The sequence below is a fragment of the Bos grunniens genome, chromosome 21 (genome assembly GCF_055505025.1).
Source record: "Bos grunniens cultivar Pamir isolate PY7600 chromosome 21, Bosgru_T2T1.0, whole genome shotgun sequence".
In the NCBI taxonomy this organism is placed as follows: Eukaryota; Metazoa; Chordata; class Mammalia; order Artiodactyla; family Bovidae; genus Bos; species Bos grunniens.
The window spans coordinates 61,255,561-61,262,148 of NC_141185.1; the positions used below are offsets into that span (position 1 = coordinate 61,255,561).

Sequence of the window (6,588 nt, forward strand, 5' to 3'; positions counted from 1 at the left end):
TGTGGGCCTTAGTCAAATTTCATTATTTTTTATATATGATCATGATAAAGGATCAGGACATCCTTCATATTTCCAAGGAAAATTCAGTTTAAAAATCTTGTTCTTGCCAAACTCCATGAAACTGCAGAACATTGCATCACCCCAATAAAGCTATAAGTTTCATTGCATGCACCAACAAATCTAGTGGCTAGTTTCTGCACTCCCCTTTTGTAGAATTTATTTTACACCTATTGTACCAAATAGCATTTTAAACACAGACATACCAATTTCCAAACAAAAGCAAAGTCATTTCCCTTATTAGAAGAAGATATACCAACATCACCAACAATAAAGTCTTCAAACATTATTGCACTTTGGCTTTCATAATTTGACAATGCTTTCAATGATTCTGCAGATTAGTTTTAATGAACACATTAAAAAAAAACACTTTTAAGTAGACAGGAATATCCTAAATTACTTATTTGTAAGAATTTTACAAACATTACCTACACAGTATCAGTGGTAGTGGTGGAGCCGAAGCATCCTGCACCTTCTCCAAGCTGCAAAGCAGGAACGAACGATGGAGTGGTGAAACTCGCGGCCCTTTGCAAAGCCGTGGCTCCTTCTGCCTGCAGATGTTAGCCTAGCATCTCCCTGTGCTTGCGGACTAGCTTGGTAATTCACTGGCTGTCAGGGTTTCTTCTAATAGCTTCACGGGAGGGATCAATGAGAATAACCTCAAAGTATTGGTATGGTAGAATCTTTGCCAACACAGTAAGAATGCAGGACACCCAGGGCCCCACAGTCACCCAGCTTGCTCCTCCACAACAAACTGAAGGCTTCTGCCCAAACTTGAATGGGCTGTTACCATCGTGGACAGACTTGCCATAGGGGACCCCCTTAGGAACTGGGCGTTTGCAGCCACCGCATCATGCGCGAATCCAAAATAAGCCGTCTCCTTTCTTGGCCTTGTATGCCAGCCTGCGTGCCTTGTCGCCAGGGTGGTGCTGGGGGCCCTGTGCAAATGAAGAGCTCAGGGGACCCTGACAGACACGTGTGGGTGGAGAACTCAGCCCTGCACCGCAAGCAGAAACTGCACTGCTACGTCAGGGTGCTACTTCTTCCATAGCTCCTGGGTGGACTTGCAAGTGCCCAACCTGACTCACCTGATAACTGCCGCCAGACAGAAGGAATCGCCTAGAATTTAAATCCTGTCTGTGACTTGAGTAAGTGATTTAACCTTTATAAATCCAGTTCTTAGGCCTGTGCCTGGTTGATAGTAGTTACCCTATAATCTTTAGTAGTAGGGGAAGAAACCCTGGCTAAAACTTTATCAGACTTAAAAAGGAAGGAAATGTAAATTTACTAAAGAGCTTAGAACAATCACTGGACTATAATGAGCACTCAATAAATAACTTTCTACATTATCATTGTTATTTATTTTTAATCTATAATCGTTAACCATTAGCAAAAGAGTACAGTGAGTGAATTAACATGGTTTGTACGTTGACATGATTATTCTTTTCAATTACTGGGAAGTTTCATAACTAATTTTATAATTAGTTATGGGCACAAACACTTACTTGGTTGGAAAAGTACCTGGTTATTAGCTATGAGATCTTAGAGGCTCTTACTCTTCAGAGGGATAATTTTATCCCTAGGTATGAGCTGACAGGGAGTTTTAAAATAAATAGGTAGACCCAAAATATCACACATACATGCACACACACACACGCAAACCTAGATATTATGTTTCTTGATGGAAAATACATGGTACTTACTACCTATGAAATATTTTTTGCTAAGTAATTGAATCAGAATCTAATCATCCTCTGATCCAAAAACCTATGGACAGGAACTACAGATATGAGAGAAAAAAGATGAAATTAACAAAGTTCAGAATATGGAAAACCTTATAGGAAAAAAATGCCAGATTCATCAAAAATAAATTGCAAGGGAAAAATACATGGACAGAAACCTCTAAAGTAGATCATACAATTTCTCATTTCTTCTTCTGCCCAGTCACTAGCAACCACCATTCTGCTCTGCTTCTATATATTTGACTGTGTTCTGCGCCTCATATAGGTGGACTCACACAGGCTTTGTTCTTCTATGACTGGCTGATGTCACTTAGCCGAATGTCCTCAAGGTCCATCCATGCTCGCTGCATAATTATGCAAGATGGGTAAGTTTTAGAATATCTGCTGCATAACATGTGCCTATAGCTAATAATATTGCATTATACACTTAAAATTTGTTAAGAGGGTAGATCTCATGTTAAGTATTTTTACCACAATTTAAAAAAAAAGAAGAGAGAAAATCCATAGCTCTATGTCTTTGGTTGAACCAGCCAATCTAAAAATTATGATATAATTAAGGACATATGGACACTGAAAGATGTTTGATTATAGTAAGAAATTATTGGTTCCCCTAGGTTTTATAATAGTACTGTTTTAATTTTTTTTTAAGTCTTAGCTTATAAAAAATGTATACGAAAACTACTTAATGATACATTGAGTCAGCTGTTTCAAATTTCCAGTGTCTCTGAGACAGGCAACCAGAATGGTCAGAAGAGAGAATCATTTAATTAGCCAACTATGAGTATCCTCCTGAATCTGGTATAGCAGCAGAAATGTGCATTACTTTGCTGACAAAGGTCCATATAGTCAAAGCTATGGTTTTTTTAATCCAACTTAATCAAATGGATTAACATCTTTGTAGCCAAAGATGGAAAAGCTCTATGCAGTCAGCAAAAACAAGACCTGGAGCTGAATGTGGCTCAGATCATGAGCTTCTTGTAAAATTTAGGACGATATTGAAGAAAGTAGCAAAAACCACTAGGTCATTCAGCTATGACCTAAGTCAAATCTCTTATGATTATACAGTGGAGGTGATAAATAGATTAAAGGTGTTAGCCTTTGTAGACAGAGTTCTTGAAGAACTATGGACAGAGGTTCAAAACATTGTGTAAGAGGCAGTGATCAAAACTATCCTTAAGTAAAAGAAACACAAGATGACAAAGTGGTTGTCTGAGGAGGCTTTACGAATAGCTGAGGAAAGAAGAGAAGTGAAAGGCAAGAGAGAAAGAGAAAGGCATACTCAGCTGAATGCAGAGATCCAGAGAAGAGCAGGGAGAAATAAGGTCTTAAATGAACAATGCAAAGAAGTAGAGGGAAACAGTAGGATGGGAAAGACTAGAGATCTCTTCAATAAAATTGGAGATACCAAGAGGACATTTCGTGCAAGGATGACTACAATAAAGGACAGAAACAGTAAGGACCTAATGGAAGCAGAAGAGATTAGGAAGTGATGGCAAGATGGTCATTCACCTAGAACCAGACATCCTGGAGTGTGAAGTCAAGTCGGACTTAGGAAGCATTGCTATGAACAAAACTAGTGGAGGTGACAGAATTCCACCAAATCTATTTAAAATCCTAAAATGCAATGTTATTAAAGTGTTGCACTTAATAGGTCAGCAAATTTGCAAAACCCAACAGTGGCCACAGGACTGGAAAAGCCAGTTTTCATTCCAATCCCAAAGAAGAGCAATGCCAAAGAATGTTCAAACTACCTTACAATTGCACTCATTTCACATGCTAGTAAGATTATGCTCAAAATTCTTCAATCTAGGCTTCAGCAGTATGTGAACTGAGAAATTCCAGATGTACAATCTGGGTTTCAAAGAGGCAGAGGAACACGAGATCAAATTGCCAACATTCACTGGATCATGGAGAAAGCAAGGGAGTTTCAGAAAAAAAACATCTACTTCTGCTTCATTAACTAAGCTAAAGCCTTTGACTGAGTGGATCACAGCAAACTGTAGAAAATTCTTAAAGAGGTGGGAATACCAGACCACCTTACCTGTCTCCCGAGAAACCTGAATATTTCTCGGGAGACAGGTAAGTAAAGAAGTAAAGAGTAAGGAAGCAGCATTTAGAACCAGACATGGAACAGCTGACTGGCTCAAAACTGAGAAAGGAGTACGACAAGACTATATTTTCACTCTGCTTATTTAACTTATATGCAGAATTCATGACGTGAAATCCCAGGCTGGATGACTCTACTGGAATCAAGATTGCTGGGAGAAATATCAACAACTTCAGATGTGCAGAGGATACCACTCTAATGACAGAAAGTAGAGAGGAATTAAAGAGCTTCTTGACGAGGGAGAAAGAGGAAAATTAAAAAGCTGGCTTAAAACTAAAAATTAGAAAACTAAGATCATGGCATCTGATCCCATCACTTCATGGCAAATAGAAGGAAGAAAAGTGGAAGCAGTGAGAGATTTTCTTTCATTGGGCTCCAAAATCACTGCAAATGGTGATTGTAGCCATTAAATTAAAAGATGCTCACTCCTTAGAAGAAAAGCTCTGATAAACCTAGACAGTGTGTTAAAAAGCAAAGTCTTCACTTTGCTGACAAAGTCTGTATCAGATCAGATCAGTCGCTCAGTCATGTCCAACTCTTTGCAACCCCATGAATCGCAGCACGCCAGGCCACCCTGTCCATCACCAACTCCCGGAGTTCACTCAGACTCACGTCCATTGAGTCAGTGATGCCATCCAGCCATCTCATCCTCTGTCATCCCCTTCTCCTCTTGCCCCCAATCCCTCCCAGCATCAGAGTCTTTTCCAATGAGTCAACTCTTCACATGAGGTGACCAAAGTATTGGAGTTTCAGCTTTAGCATCAGTCCTTCCAATGAACACCCAGGGCTGATCTCCTTTAGGATGGACTGGTTGGATCTCCTTGCAGTCCAAGGGACTCTCAAGAGTCTTCTCCAACACCACAGTTCAAAAGCATCCATTCTTCGGCGCTCAGCCTTCTTCACAGTCCAACTCTCACATCCATACATGACCACTGGAAAAACCATAGCCTTGACAAGATGGACCTTTGTTGGCAAAGTAACGTCTCTGCTTTTGAATATGCTATCTAGGTTGGTCATAACTTTCCTTCCAAGGAGTAAGCGTCTTTTAATTTCATGGCTGCAGTCACCATCTGTAGTGATTTTGGAGCCCAGAAAAATAAAGTCTGACACTGTTTCCACTGTTTCCCCAGCTATTTGCCATGAAGCGATGGGACCAGATGCCATGATCTTCACTTTCTGAATGTTGAGCTTTAAGCCAACTTTTTCACTCTCCATTTTCACTTTCATCAAGAGGCTTTTGAGTTCCTCTTCACTTTCTGCCATAAGGGTGGTGTCATCTACATATCTGAGGTTATTGATATTTCTCCCGGCAATCTTGATCCCAGCTTGTGTTTCTTCCAGTCCAGCGTTTCTCATGATGTACTCTGCATATAAGTTAAGTAAACAGGGTGACAATATACAGCCTTGACATACTCCTTAAAGCTATGTTTTTTCCAGTAGTCATATACAGATGTGAGAGTTGGAGTGTAAAAAAGGCTGAGCACCGAAGAATTGATGCTTTTGAATTATGGTGCTGGAGAAGACTCTTGAGAGTCCATTGGACAGTAAGGAGATCAAACCAGTCAGTCCTAATGGAAATCAATTGTGAATATTCATTGGAAAGATTGAGGCTGAAGCTGAAGCTCCAATACTTTGTCCATTTGATATGAAGAGCCAACTAATTGGAAAAGACCCTTATGCTGGGAAAGACTGAAGGCACGAGGAGAAAAGGATGAGAGGATGAGAATGGCATCACCAACTCAATGGACATGAGTTGAAGCAAACTCCAGAGAAAGTGAAGGACAGGGAAGCCTGGCATATTGCCGTCTATGGGGTCGCAACAGAGAGTTGGACCTGACTTTGCTACTGAATAACAACAATATCCCATTGTATACACATCTTCTAAACAACATCTATATTCTAATGGAAGCAGGCAGCCCAAATAATAAATAAACACTAATATTCCAACTTAACCCTTGTCTGGCTGTGTAAACTTAAACAAGTCACTGATCTTCTCTGGGTCCCAGGTTCTCATTTTTAATAAGAAGGGTGCGGACTTCTGCTTCTTGAACACAATGGAATTTGTATTAGATGACTTTTCTCACTCATGACAGACATTGCTAATGAATGACCTCAGTCTCCCAGCTGACTTTGAAAGCAATCTAACAACCTATAACTTAGCACTACAGGAAGTCACCACTTACTGTGAGATGAAGCTTTGTCCCGAGATGAAGGAGTATCCACCATCTGGGACATTGCTAGACACCATGCAGATTAAAAGGGGTAAAGAATCACTAACTGGATTTTAAATCTTCTGCATGTGTCCTGCTTTGGCTCACTTTTCATTGATCATAGGAATTTTTTAGGACCACCCCTAACTTCTCACTATGCAACTGGATGGAAAGAAGACAGAAAATATAAGATATGACATTATATTTATACAGGGCTTTATATTCTACAGACAATGTTTACAATATTCTTTCTTCTGCTTTCCTAGTTCCACAAAGTAAGGAAACAATAGGATCATTCTGATTTTACAGAAGGGAAAACTTAAAACTAAGAGATCTAGCTCATTATCACAGATTAATAGGTGGTGAACCTGGGACCCAGCTATGTTCAGCTTATCTCAAGTTGCAATTCATTCTCCTTCTCTTCTCTTCATATTCACTCTAGTACTTTGCAGCAGAATAGGGCAGACTTAAA

At 39.8% G+C, this 6,588-nt stretch overlaps 1 pseudogene; it reads right to left on the reverse strand.

Moving 5' to 3' along the window:
- Positions 1–495: 495 nt before the first annotated feature.
- On the reverse strand, positions 496–6,154 carry LOC147349798 (large ribosomal subunit protein eL15 pseudogene; annotated as a pseudogene).
- Between the last annotated feature and the right edge of the window lie 434 nt (positions 6,155–6,588).